This window comes from Erpetoichthys calabaricus, chromosome 14, assembly GCF_900747795.2.
Source record: "Erpetoichthys calabaricus chromosome 14, fErpCal1.3, whole genome shotgun sequence".
Classification (NCBI taxonomy): Eukaryota; Metazoa; Chordata; class Cladistia; order Polypteriformes; family Polypteridae; genus Erpetoichthys; species Erpetoichthys calabaricus.
The window spans coordinates 38,961,658-38,976,976 of NC_041407.2; positions in this window are offsets into that span (position 1 = coordinate 38,961,658).

Genomic DNA, 15,319 nt, shown 5'->3' on the forward strand with positions numbered 1-15,319 from the left:
ATTACATGCTTAAATGTATACATTTTTTGGTGTACCTACCCGAGAACACGCGACATATAACCGAGCGTGGGAGAAGCATGGATTTTAAACACGCGTTGAGTTCATCTGCTGGTCTCCCTCGTGGAATAACTGGTAATGTTTGACTAAAATCTACAGCGAGTAAAACGACATTACCTCCTATTTTTTTTTTTTACTATCTCTGAGATGTTGCTTTTTTCGGTTCAAGGCTTCATAAGCTCTTTTATGTTGTATGGTGTACTTATCCCAAACCATCATCTTTGAATGTTGCAAGACTTTCGCCTTGTATGTAGATCGGGGTAATTACATTCATTGCATTCCTAGTCTGAATCACAATCTGATTGTATGGGTGGTTACCTGGCACTGTAGGGTTGCCACCTGTCCTTTAAAATACGGAATCGTGCCGCATTTGAGAATGAAATTGCGCGTCCCGTTTTGAATCAATACTGGACGGGATTTGTCCCGTATTTTTTTTATCATTTTTTTTAAAGCAGCGTCTCATGCAAATCATCCCACACGCATTTTATGAAGATGCCTCCTTTCCTACTTTTGATTGGGTAATACTTGATGTCATCGTTAGTTTGATTGGTCTTTTTAACTGTCCAGTGAGGAGGGCGTGTCTTTTAAGTAGAGTCTGCAAAGTGTTGGCACTGAGATGTGGCGTCAGCGCCAGAGTTGAAGCCCCTAATGTTGCGATCAGCAAGTCGGCTAACATCCGCCATGTGCCGTCTTTCAGTTGCGAGAAGCAGATCATAGAATGGTTGAAACTGTTGCCCCTAACGTTGCGCCACGGCGTGTGGTTCGTTTATACCTCGTGTCTTCTCATTAAACTTTTATCTCGCGAATATGTTATTGCAATCCGCAGCGGGAGCGTTTCTATAAACTTAATTTAAACTTACGTTTTACACCGTGCTTTGTTTCCCTTATGAACATGCTTGTATGCTTCACTCGCTCCCTTCTCAATTGTTTAATTCATTTTTTGCTCTTCGCTGTTTGCGGCTCTTCCGTCATTTCCCCCTACTTCGTTCTTTTATCTCGCGAATATGTTATTGCAATCCTTAACGGGAGCGTTTCATTAAACTGATTGAAAATAGTTTTGCATTTACCTTTTTAGTAAAAGGCGAGCTTTTAAGCCTGAGAAATCACCCCGTAAATGCACACGTTTAATTGCACATGTGTTAATATGTATGCTTACACAGTATTAAAAGACAGTCAAAAATTAACGTCATTTACCTTCGTTCCCGCGTTTGACTCGTGCTGTAAATCTCTTCCTTGTTTTTAGTTCACGTGATTACGTAGGAGGCGTGATGACGCGATACGTGACTCCGCCTCCTCCATTACAGTGTATGGACAAAAAATATGTTCCAGTTATGACCATTACGCGTAGAATTTCGAAATTAAACCTGCCTAACTTTTGTAAGTAAGCTGTAAGGAATGAGCCTGCCAAATTTCAGCCTTCCACCTACACGGGAAGTTCAAGAATTAGTGATGAGTGAGTCAGTCAGTCAGTCAGTCAGTCAGTCAATCAGTGAGTCAGTGAGGGCTTTGCCTTTTATTAATATGTATAGATTAAATGTCATAACTTTCTGCTGAACAGATTTAATACTATAACTCATGCAGTACTACCACTGCTTAGGAAAGGTGAACATTTGGCTGACACTTACTCTATCTAATACAGTATATTCAAAAATGGGCCACTTGTATTTGGTATACTTTAACAACATATAAAAAACAAAACAAAGTGTTACATTTCTGAAAGTTTAGCAGCACCTTAGTCATAATAGTGCAGAACTCTTGAAATTCTGCTGTACAAGAATAAACACATTCTATAGGACAGCATGGTGGTGCAGTAGCTATCACTGTTGCTTCACAGATTCAGTGTTCTAGGTTTGCATTTCATGCTCAGTCATGGTCTGCGTAGAGTCTACACTTTTTTCCCCATTTGTATTGTGTTTTCCTTTGAGCACTTCTTTTCCTTTCACATCCTCAAAAATATGCATGTGAGGCAAACTGATGATTCCAGACTGGCCCTGTGTGAGTGAGTGCAAACGTACATGAGTGGGCTCTGTGATGGACTGGCACCCTATGCAAAGCTGTTTACTGCCCTGCACTCTGTGCTGACAGAATTGGCCTCCATAATTCTGAATTGGATTAAGTTTGAGAAAAAAAATACATGTGTGCTTGTATTTTTCAACCAAATATTAGCTAATTAACTGGTATATTTATTTGAATCAATATCAGAAACATCAACTAATTGTTAACTCAAAAGACATGAATTTTGAGTTTAGTTCTGAAATTTAGCCTTTTCTTTTGACACAACCTTTAGTGGTCACATTTCCACAATTTCTAAAACTTCATAGAAATAAAGCAAAACAAATGTGGCTTCCTATTTTGCAGAGTTTTAAAAAGCTTGTTCAGTCATTTGTTTTTAGCAGAAATGACTGCTTTAATGCTTTAGGGTCAGGCTGCTCAAATTGTTCACTTACTACATTACAATTAATTCAAAACATGCAGCAAGGATCATAACTAGAAATAAGTATGGCCATATAACTACACTTCTTAAATCACTTCACTGGTTTCCAATTAAGTTTAGTGCTGCTTTTAAAACTCTCCTTCTCACATATAAATGTGTAAGTGGTTTATCCCCCCTTTACATTACAGAACTTATTAAAGCCTGTATTTCAGGGTGAATATTGTGACCTCACCTGACAGCCTCTGCTTAAAATAGCAAGGGAAAAAAAAGTTATATAAGAGTCAGAGCCTTTAGCTATTGGGTATACAATCTCAGGAAACTGTTTATAATAACTGTTACTAAGTCCCCCTCTTTTTTTCCTTCCCAGCATGCATGGTGGTACTTGAACTGCCGTAGCGTGAATGTTTTTCTACAAATGGTAGGTCATTTTTCACTTTATTTTAAAATGAAATTATCAATGTTTGCCTGATGAGTGAACTGCTTCAGAATATGACAAACCAAGAAGAACTGGATTTTGGATTTTAAAACAAAAAAAGAACAACAATGCACTGGTACTGTATATTACATGGCTTTTCTCAATTTAAACACACACTTTGTTTTTTTCTATACAATATAGTGCACCTGGCTTCTATAGTGCACTTAATAGAAACAAATGGAATTAAAAAATCCGATTTTTTATTGTATAACATTATGTCAGATTTAAATGACTGGTGATTTCTTTTTCAATCCCATATAGCTACATTACAATTACATGTGATACTTTACGTTTTTTTTGTAAAAATGTACAAAGCATTTAAAAGCACCCTTAATAAAGATCAGGTTAGGCCTTTGCCTTGGCTATCTTCGATTGTCATGCTTGGGAATACTGTTAGTCACAAGTAAATTTAGAGAAAGAAAGGAAAAATAAATAATGCATCAATAAAATAAACTTGCATGTCTGTTACTGTACAGAAACATTACTCTAACCTGTCAGGCCAGGCTTTTCAGAGAAAGAGAAAAGAAAAAGGAATAAATAATCTCAGGGCGCCGGGCGGAAGAGGAACACAAAGGCTCACAAAGTAGAAGAACAAAGCATATTTACTTTCCAGGACCCAAGGCTAATAATTAGTGACAGGTCAGCAAATATACGTCAGCCTTCAGTTACTAAGAAGGTGATCAGGTGAGTATTCTGCAGGTGCCAGCACACTGGTTTCTGCATCTTGGGCTTTGTGTAGGCCTTCATTCAGCTTGCTGTATTTACAGAATGGTCGGCAGTTCATAAACTTTAAAGCTTTGAAGATTAGCAGCAAGTGATTTGTTGTTTTTTTTTTTCTTTCTTTCCTGTACATAAAAGAAAAAAGGAAAGTTAAAAAAGAGTGGCATAACATCATAATTCACATCCACCTGCCAAAGCCTGGGCGCTTATCTTAGCTGCAGTAAAAACAGTTGAAAGCTGCTGATCTCCAACAAGCCTATGAGTACTGTGGCCAAAGCAGGGTCCAGGAACCCTTAGTAATGTGGGATGGCACTCAGCTGCTGGAACAAACTCTGGTGGCTGCACCACAGAATTCAAACATGAGATAAATACAAAAGAAAGCTTGGCACCTGGACTGCACAAATTCATTCACAACACACTGCAAGTTTAAAAAAATATCACTTTAATTGCTACCCTTTGTCTTTATGTGTTTGTTCTGTTTTCAATGCCAAATATTGCCTTTTTTAATTTGATGATGCTACATCATACTTATTCCATTATTTTCATATAATGCTATAAGAGGATGCCACCACAAAAAAAAAATCAAAACAAACCTATAGGGAAGATCAAACAGAAAATCAATGCTTCTGTGTTGAGGTGGAAAAGATTACCAGGGACAGTAATAGTGCCAGATTAGGTAGTATTAGAAGACAGCAGACATGATTACACACAGGAGCCTTCTATACTAAAGATGAAGCTAAAATACATCAGTTACAGCCATTTATTCCCCAAACCTACTTATTCAAATTCACGGTTGTAGGTAGCCAGAGCCTACACTTGGCTACAACAAGCACAAAGCAGGAATCAGCTCCAGATTGAGTTCAGGATCATTCCATGGCAGACTAGCAAGAACATATGTACACATACACACACACACAAATTGACTCACATCTCATCTTTTTTGGAATGAGGGAGAAAAACTGGAGTAAAAATTCATATGAACAAAAAAGGGAGACCATATGCAAACTCCTCACAAACAGTAACCTGGTTAGATTTTGAACCTGTAGCAGTACTAACCAATGTGATTCTCCATTTCTATCATAAGACCACCCTGAAGCAAAATTGAAGGAAACATGTAAGTCCTCACTAAAAGTTTAGACTAAAAGTGCTATCGTCAGAAGGCGGACCAAAAATCAGATTACTAAAAAGTAACAAAAATACAATTAAATTCAAAAGTTGAAAGATGTACAGTATTTAAGGCACAATCAGCCCTTTGGGCACCATTGAAACTATGTATATCACTGCGCAGTCCCAGCCGTCTCCTTTTCATACCCATACTATGCTTTGTCATGCATGCCCTTCAAAGGATCTCCTTACAAGCTCTGTCAATAGCTTGTCATGCAATAACACTGTGGGATGAGGGGTGGGGGAGCCCTATCGCTAACATTGTCATCTCCTTCTCTCTCTCTCTCTCTCTCCACAGTGCTGAGAACCTGCCCATTGAAGGCAACTTACCCTGCCCCTTCCGGTTCACTCTCCGTAAAAGCCCTGGCTTCCCAGAACGAGGTGTCATTTTTGGCAGGAGTTACCTGTTGGATGGAGCTCCTGAGAAACTGACCCAATACCAGTAGCTAACCAATAGTGTATTTCAGATTTTCAAACATTAAATGGAACAACCAGGTTGGCTCCCTCAATTTTTTTGTGGAGCTATATTTCCTGCTCCCAGCCACAGCTTATACACTTAGGGGATCTGCACCTTTCCCGTGTAATCAGTTACTTCAAACATCATTTAGCTGCAGGTTATTAATGTCAGTTTTTTACAATAATAATCTGCAGATAATATTCGTTCAGTCAATTGAGTCTTATATATGCTTACATAATTGCTTTCCTCTTCCATTCACTACCAGGGAAAGGACTTTAATTGTGTTTGTTTTTTTTTTTTCTTTTATTGTTAACTAATGTAGCAGAAGAGGGGGACTGCTATATAAGCTGAAAAGGAAAATATACAGTATAACATATCAAAGTTAATGTAAGTGATCTTAAATTAAACATAAAATGTTTTTTGTAAAGAGTGTTCCTCTGTTTTAAGACAGATGAGTTTGCAGATTCACCAATGCTTTTTAATAGGAGATTTTGAAATTTCAAAGCTTTGCACAGCACAATCTGTTTGACACATCTCAATGAAAATTGTAGTCTTAACAAATTTCTCTAAAGAATAAGCAGGGACTAACCCTGCATGGTGTGCCAATCTATTGTATGAAAGACTTACTCCATCTAATGCAGGACCAATTTCAAGTCACTTTTTAACAGGGACAGGAAGAATGCACAACCTCCACATAGATAGACTTGTCCAGGATTCACTCCCAGGAATCTGGAGCTGTTAGGCAACAGTGTTAACCACTTTGCCGTCATGCCACTCATATTCCTATATAGCACACAATTATTTCTTCCAATATTTCATTCTTTTGCTGGGTGCTCAACAGATTTTAGACTCTTTCACAACTAGGATAAGTGCTGACCAAGTAGCCTTCACACACCCTGGATTATTCATGCTGTGATATAAATCAGAGTCCAAATCCCCCACCCATATTCCAGATTGTACTACCATGTGCCAGTCTCAGGCAGATAGACACATGAATAATCTCGACAACACCAAACTATCTCAAGCTTCATCTCTTAGAAAGCATTGCTACCTAACCAGTTTAACATTGGACTGACAAGGTTTGTTCCCCTGCTGGTAATGACCGAGTTTTCAGGTTTGATATTTATGTGTTTTGATTTTTTTTTTATACTAGAGAAAATATATAATAACAATCATTTCAAAAATCTAATGTCATTAAATAGTTTTTTGTTCATCTAAAATTTACGCATTTAGAAAATACAGTCATTGGACTGGACAGAAATTTAGTTTGCAGTGGATGCAGCATCAGGAATGTTAGTCTGGATCAGAAAGGTACTGCTAACAAAAATATCACATTTATGAAAAAAATATGTAAAGTATATTAATACTTAAGAGAATGCTCAGATTCAGAGGCCATAAGGAACCAACATGGATTTGGATAGCAATGATCTACATTATAAATCAGGTAAGGCTTAGTCTGAGGCTATCATGTGGAGGCTAATGTCTGAATGATCACTAAGTAAGCGATAAGTCTTGATTTTTCAACTAGTTAATATCAGCTGATGATCTTTGCAACTGATCCTCTGTCACTAACTACATGTACAAGTATGGAGTGATAGATTTGACCACTGCTCTCTATCATTAGGCAGGCTTCAAGCCTTAGTCAAGACTGCAGCAATTGGAATAGGCTAGCTTTAAGTATTAGATTACGGCACTGCTCTTTTCCTGTTTTGGTTTATGCACTGGACTTTGCTTTCACTAGATTTAGGTAATAATCCCTACCCTAGTTTAGATATAGTTAGTGGTGTTATAATTGTTTAGATTTAGAGGTCTGCCTCTGTCACTGATTTTAGGTTTAAGCAACACATTTACTATTGCTTAGAGTTAAGAATTTTTTTTAAACATTTTTTAACCACTACTAAAGTATAATGACTCAGTATTGTCAGGCATGTAAGCATCTGAAGTGTCTAATGGGTTCAAAAAAATAGGGTCAATTTAAGGGTGTGACACAGGAACTAACCACTCTTCTGTATCCACCTGAAGTATGGAAGAACACCCACTGGAAGACCTATAACATCATGTTAAGGAGAATGACCATGACTCCACTTCTTCTACCCACAAGACCATATAAGCCTAAACTGGAAATAGGTCATAGTTCAGTTTGCATCCAGCTATCCAAGAGGTCGGAACTCTAGGCAGCTTAAATTGAATTCCACTAGCTCTTTTTAATCAATGCTCTTTATCATTTTTATACCACTTTTTCAATTCAAGGAGTTCGAATTGCATTCTAGTTGTCATTGGTTAGATTCAGGCGCCTGTCTACTGCTCTTATTTAGGCACTGGTCATTGACACTCTTTAGATTTAAAATATGCTCTTTACCACTAGTTTGAGTGAAACACTGTTTCTGCATCAGGCTAAATGTTAAAGACTTGGTCAAGACTCAATGTGGCATTGGCTATTTAATGCTTAGACGTAGGCACAGGTCTTTACCACTCTTTCTTGCTTTGTTCCAGGCATTTCCCCTTTGTCACTGCTTACATTTATACACTCATCTCTTTACCACTGTGTTGCTTAGAATTAAGCTCTTTATTTTTGTGCACCACTGGTTTAGTTTAATGGTTTGACTCAAATTCTAGTCCTAGGCACTGGCTACTTTTAATAAATACATTTTGACATTGCTATTTATTTTCACTTCCTGAGAGCATTAAGGTGTTATAGTGTTTAACGAAGCCTCTTCTTTTATGCATTTCAATTTGTGGACTGCCAAAATGAATTTTTCAAAGGATGAAGAGTATACTAATGGCTACAGTGTCCCTATACTTCAGTGATATTTTCAAAGTACCAAAAGATTACCTACCAGGGAAATAAATATATTTCTGAACCAAGGTTCATTTCCTTTGACCCCAACATCTAAGGAACAAGCATACAGAAACGAAAAAACGTCTGTAAATCTTTACTCACTTAATATTGCACCCTTTGGGGACTTGATTGAATGTGCAATAGCAAGCTCTCATTTCCACTCTTTCTTCGCTGGATATATCACGTTAGGGAGTCATTTAGTGCCTGTGGAAAATATTAAAAAGGTAATCAATGAATCATTAACTAATCCCAAATAAGCATGGCAGCTCTTTCACTCCATTAATTGCCATGAACCTCAAATTGCTTTCAGTGGTGCCCCATCCAGCTCATAAATTAACCCAGTTGACCAGACGTTTCCTATTAGCTTTCTTATTTTATTTATTTTGCAGTTTCAGGCTGGCCAAACGTTCATTCTCATACAGTAAGATCCTGTTAGGGTTCACATATTCACTCCCCTACCTCGGCTTTTTTCATTTTTTGAAAATACATAATGCATTAAAATAGATAACATGGAATGAACCTGTGAAGCACCATAATCATAAGAGATGTGGCCACATAGCAATTGATGTATAAAGACTGCCTTAAAAATTATAGCAAATATTTATGGCTTTAATATTTTTATACTAAACACTGTAATTAACATAAAAGGAATGGCTGCTCAGAGGGAGTTGACTAAATACTGACAGATTAGGCTCTAAAAATCCTCACAAACATTTTCAGAACACATTGCATACATTTTTTCTAAGTTTTTGAAGACTTATGAAACCAACTCTTTTGTAAAGTGATTCCCTAGAAAAAAATATTTTAACTTTCTCCTGCCTTCCAGCCACTTTGAAACCATATAGCTTTACAACTTGATGATTTTAAAGAGAGGTGGCAATAAAATAGTCTTTATTTGTAAATGTAGCACAAGGCTGATGTGAACAAGTTAACAATTCACTCTCATATCCGCTTCTAAATGAAACTGCACAGGCAGTTTCCCAGGTCAGACATTCTACAGACAGATAAAAAAGAAAGAGATACACACACACACACACACACATCACCTCTGGTTACATTTTGACAAACACGTTTGTGGAGTAAGGGCTGATGGGAAGAAACATGGGAAGGGTGCTGTTAATGCTACTCTGACAGAAAACTCATTCAGTGTTTTCAAAAGATTACAACACTTCTCTGCATGTTATTTGGAACAGTACAAAACTTTAATTAAATAAATCACAGATGTTACAAATAATCTTTTACTATAAAACATTTTAAATTACAGCACAGTACACACACACATACTACACACATTGTCAAAATAATTTTCATTCAACTTGAACGTTCAAGATGAACTTCATAATGGTTGAAAGATGGTGACAAAAATATTTAGGCTGTGTTAGTAAAAGCTTCTGCGGTGGGTTGGCACCCTGCCTGGGATTGGTTCCTGCCTTGTGCCCTGTGTTGGTTGGGATTGGCTCAAGCAGACCCCCGTGACCCTGTGTTCAGATTCAGCGGGTTAGAAAATGGATGGATGGATGGATAGTAAAAGCTTCTGTTAGTTTCGGCAAGGGGAATTTATTAAATTACACTATTAGCAAAAAGGTCTTCATTGTGATGTGCTATGAGCATTTTTCATTTAAATGGAAGTTCACCCTTTTCACAAGATTCAAAAGATTTTTTGTACATTATCTGATGAATTTTTAGCAATTTGTGGGTTTCAAAAGTTCTAAATTTTGTTAAATTTATTATGATTTACTGTGTTATTGACGGCATATAGAATGTCACTACACTAACAAACAAATTGGAGCCTCAGTTTCTTGCCAGTTTCCTTTTTTCACATTGACATGTCTTTACTGTTGGAAATTCAAAAATGTTTTCAATATGTTAAAAATTAATATGAATAAAATGAATAGGTAAAAATACAAAATGATACATTTACAGGGGGAGTACACTGGGTAGGATCTCGCTCAATGTCATCCTAAAAAGGATTACGCAGGTTTGACATTACTGGGTGATGTTATGTACTGTACCCTTTACAAACTAACTATTAACTTCAACACCATCCAACCTCTGCTCCTTAGGGACAAGCTGACAGAGATGGGAGTAGATTCATACCTGGTGGCATGGATCGTGGACTATCTTACAGACAGACCTCAGTATGTGCGTCTCGTGAACTGCAGGTCTGACGTTGTGGTCAGCAACACAGGAGCGCCGCAGGGGACTGTACTTTCTCCGGTCCTCTTCAGCCTATATACATCGAACTTCCAATACAACTCTGAGTCCTGCCACGTGCAAAAGTTCGCTGACGACACTGCTATCGTGGGCTGCATTAGGAGTGGGCAGGAGGAGGAGTATAGGAACCTAATCAAGGACTTTGTTAAATGGTGCGACTCAAACCACCTACACCTGAACACCAGCAAAACCAAGTGGCTGGTGGTGGATTTTAGGAGGACCAGGCCCCTCATGGACCCCATGATCATCAGAGGTGACTGTGTGCAGACCTATAAATACCTGGGAGTGCAGCTGGATGATAAATTGGACTGGACTGCCAATACTGATGCTCTGTGTAAGAAAGGACAGAGCCGACTATACTTCCTTAGAAGGCTGGCGTCCTTCAACATCTGCAATAAGATGCTGCAGATGTTCTATCAGACGGTTGTGGCGAGCGCCCTCTTCTACGTGGTGGTGTGCTGGGGAAGCAGCATAAAGAAGAGGGACGCCTCATGCCTGGACAAACTGGTGAGGAAGGCAGACTCTATTGTAGGCACGGAGCTGGACAGTTTGACATCCATGGCAGAGCGACGGGCACTGAGCAGGCTCATCTCCAGACAGAGGAGCAACTTCAGCGACAGACTGCTGTCACTGTCCTGCTCTACTGACAGACTGAGGAGATCGTTCCTCCCCCACACTGTACGACTCTTCAATTCCACCCGGGGGGGTAAACGTTAAAATTATACAAAGCTATTGTCTGTCTGTTATACCTGCATTGTTATCACTCTTTAATTTAATATTGTTCTTTATCAGTATGCTGCTGCTGGAGTATGTGAATTTCCCCTTGGGATTAATAAAGTATCTATCTATCTATCTTTAACAATCCATAAGATTTTATAAACTATGTGATTAGCAATAATAAATGTCAAATGAATATAATAGGACTTATAAAATATGTTATGGTCATTGTTTTACATCATAGGAGGATGAGTAGGAGGAGGAGGTTGGGAGCATGCACTGATTACAGAGCGTTGCCGCACCAACCACATGGTAAACCACCTGGATTGGGACCCAAGTTCACCCATGTAACAGGTGAGACCTCAGCACCACACTGGAACAATGTAAGTTTGTTTTTTTGCAGTGGCTGTATTGCCAATCCTGCCACCAACCCCCAAGTTTTCCCTGAAGTTGGAGGACCTGCTTGCAGGGCTGGAGGCAGATTAACATCATACCAGGACGGAGCAACTGCAGGTTAAGGGCCTTGCTCAGGGTCCAAACGGAGTAGAGTCACTTATGGACATATATACAGGTATATATCGTAACTTACTTTTAAATTTATTTTATAACATGCTGCCCCTTGACAGCAAAATGGATACCTAAAGTGTTACCATTATGTTATTGCAGCCTTAGTGTGTTTTAAGGTATTTAAGGTGGTTGTCAGTACTTTAGCCTTGATAAAGTTTATTTTTTAGGATATGAAAATGATTTGAGGCATCAGTACCAGCTGTAGTGAGTGAGTGACAGTATATCAAAAACAATAAACAACTTTAAATCCAGAATAATAAGGTCCCCCAATAAGGTAACTAATTCCAAGTATCTCAAAAGACCAAGGATATATCACTCAGTAAATGAATGTAGCTAAGTGACACACAAGTATTCAAAGTTACTGAAGATCCTCTGCAGCATTTTCACACTAATTACTATGGAAAAAAGCAACATATTGTGTCATAGTAAGGTGCTGTGATGTATCCAAAGAGGTCACCTTCTTTACAGAACCTCATGGGCATCACTCTCACTATTTTAGTTTTTTACAAGTGGCAGGCTACTCCTACAATTAAAGTACATGATTATGTATCCTAGTGATGGCTGCAAGGGTTCTGGACTTTCCTTGCTGTTACTGAATTCCCAAAGAAGATTTGGGCGGCAGTCAACATAGTTACAGTAAATGGATGGACAGAAACAATTTAGCTAGGTAAAGAATATTTTAAAAAGAATTAAACTAACAGAATATTCTAAGGATTGTGGTATGGCCCTGGTTTCAAAGAACAATTTTTCAACAGGGAATATTTGACCCACATTTACTTAGAGGTATATTGATATAAACCTTATTTGCTTCTCAGACCTCTCTGAACCACAGAGTGCTCATTATAGAGAAGGATGAGATTAGCAGCTCACAGACACAATGAAGAATAATCTGTACACCAAATGAACCACATTTCTGGTTCTTAGAAATATGGGGTGTTGCCCATGATTACCTGTGCTCAGCCAATACTGGGAGTGTCAACATTTTAAACAGTGTGGATTAACACTTTTGGAATTGCTCCTAAACTAGTTGCTGGTAGGTGAGGATCTTAAATCCCTCTCCAGCATTTAGGATGTAAGAGTTAAAACAAAGGAAGGATGCAACACATAACCTCACTGTAGTTACTTATACTGTAGCAACAATGAAGACTCGCCAATTTGCTGACTCATTGCAAGTCAGCTTCTAATGTGGAACTAAAACAGGGAACCTCTTGATTTCCTGCTTTTTTTCCTAGTCTCTCTGTCCTTCCTTCAGGGTTACTATGCTACCATGTTGTGAATGTGGTCAGCTCCCTTCATTATGGAAAAGAGAAATGCTGTTACTGTATTTCAAAGAAGCAGCAGGCAAGTATAATAAAACTGGCCTGGCTTTTCAGTCTGAGTTCTACCCAATTTACAGTATTAAAATGCAAACTGTATTCCGAGAAGACGGCACAAATCCCAGTCCCGAAGCAGTCTGCAAGTGGAGCTGAAACTTGTGAATGTGCTTGTAAAAATCTGGTATGTCTTGCCATTCCCATACATTTGGTTTTTTTATATCCCGTGTCCAATACACGCTGTCACTTAGCAACAGGCAGGAAGTGCTGGTTGGATGCATGGACTGCAAGCCTTTGAGCTTTTTTTCCTTCATCTTTTCCAGCTGACCATTTTATAGACAAATGACTCCACATTTTATTGGAGCAGCTCCACTACAACCAGATCCCAAAATCTTCTCTTAAAAAGGCAAACAATTTTTTGATGCTGACATTTTCTGAATCTGGAACCCTACTTATCATTTGCCCCAATGCAGGATGCAACATTGGGATGCCTACTAAGATCTAATTGCTGTTACATGGGATGCACATAGCCCACTGTAAAGTCAACAGTCAAACTTAATTGAAAGTCTCTGGCGTGTGGGAAAAATAGTGCAGTATCACATGGAGAAAATATGTTAACTATACACAGTGATCATGCCAAGAACTGAACCCATATTCAAAGAACTATAAGACAGCAGTGCTAACAGCCGTACTACTGTGACATCAGTTAGTCAGTTATGTTTTGTACATGGCTCTTTTCAGTTTAAAAATACCCAAAAGTTACTTTGAAGGACTTACCAGTTAGAACACGTGAAGTATAGGCAAGTTAACTGATTCACTCAATGTTGCACTGTAAACTCTCAACTGAAATTTTATGTTCAGCTCTTCAGCAGCCAGTCACAAATGGGACAAATATCTTGTTTCCACTGATTTCATTATAAACTGTCAACTTTATTTTATTACTCTTCTTTATAGTTTGTTTTTTTTCCAAGTTGATTTACTTATTAAATACATTACATTAAAATTGTTTCTATAAATTTTTCTTCTGGTAGATTAAAGTTAAGTTAATCAACCTGGTCAAAATCTCATAGTGCATGTCAGTCTTATTTAAAATCTAAAGTCCAAACAATGCCTAAGAATTAAAACTATGGATGATTATTTGTGTCAACATTAAATCTAATCCAACATGTTAACTACATTGCTATGTAATGCAATACATATGTACGTGGTGCATTTAATTTTGGCACAGTTTAATCATGTCCTAATAATTGATTGATTGCTTTTTACTACTACTTTTTGTGTCAGTTTAAAATGCAATACAAAAGCATACTGTAGATCACATGTCATAACTAAAAGCCAAGCAACTGTATTGCATTTAACTCAGCAGCTGCTCCAAGACTATTGCATTTCAATTTAAGACCACATGTTACAGCATCCAAAAGTGGATCGGGAGAGATGGGGCAGGGGGGCGCCCAATAGTTGAGGTAAGAGGCATTCAACTTCTAAACATTTCTGTGTTCTGGTGTAAAGCATTAAATTTTAATGTAAAGTGAGTAATCAAAACAGTGAGAATTATTTTTCAGGTTTCGCTGAAAAAGTGTATTCTTATCCTAAGTTGTCTAAGTAATGTGTTATGCTCGTCTTTTATTATTTTGTTCTACTGTTTTTCTAATAGTCCTGAGCAATACATTTAGCAATAACCAATCCCCATGTCCAGGTAGCTACACATCATATTAATCGAATACTGGTGTATGGACACCCTGGTTGATGATCTACATAATCATATGACGCAGCTCTTCGGAACATTAGCTCCTGAACATGTTCTAAGGATGTTACTTTTGCAGTTGGAAATTTTTCTCCTATAGATGCTTATATTACACTTGCCCTTTCCAGAATATGACATGGAAGAGAATAAAATCATCATTTACACTGCGGTGGATCCCCTGCCTTTTCAATTCCCCGATGTACATTTTTAGTGCTGGGTAAAAACACTTGTGATTGGAACACTTCTTACACTTCTAAGTTTACCCCAACTTTTGACAGGCTTTTTGCGCCACCATTTGACACTGATTGGTCATTTAACAGCATTCAGCTTTGTAATGATTATGCATGGTTTTGAAACGAAATATAATACTCTTGAAGCAGCCAGTAAGAAAAATGCAATAAGCTTTCTTTGCTTTTAGCTCCAACATTTGATCTATAGATGTGAATTAAAATGCAAAACATTTTTGTATTGCATTTTAAACGGACACAAAACTTGTATGTCATAATGAAAAACTGATCATTTGGTTGATTTATTTTTTAATTATGACAAGATAAAACTGTGCCAAATGCACCATGCTCATGTGCATTGCAATGCAGTTAAACCGCTGGACTGCATTTA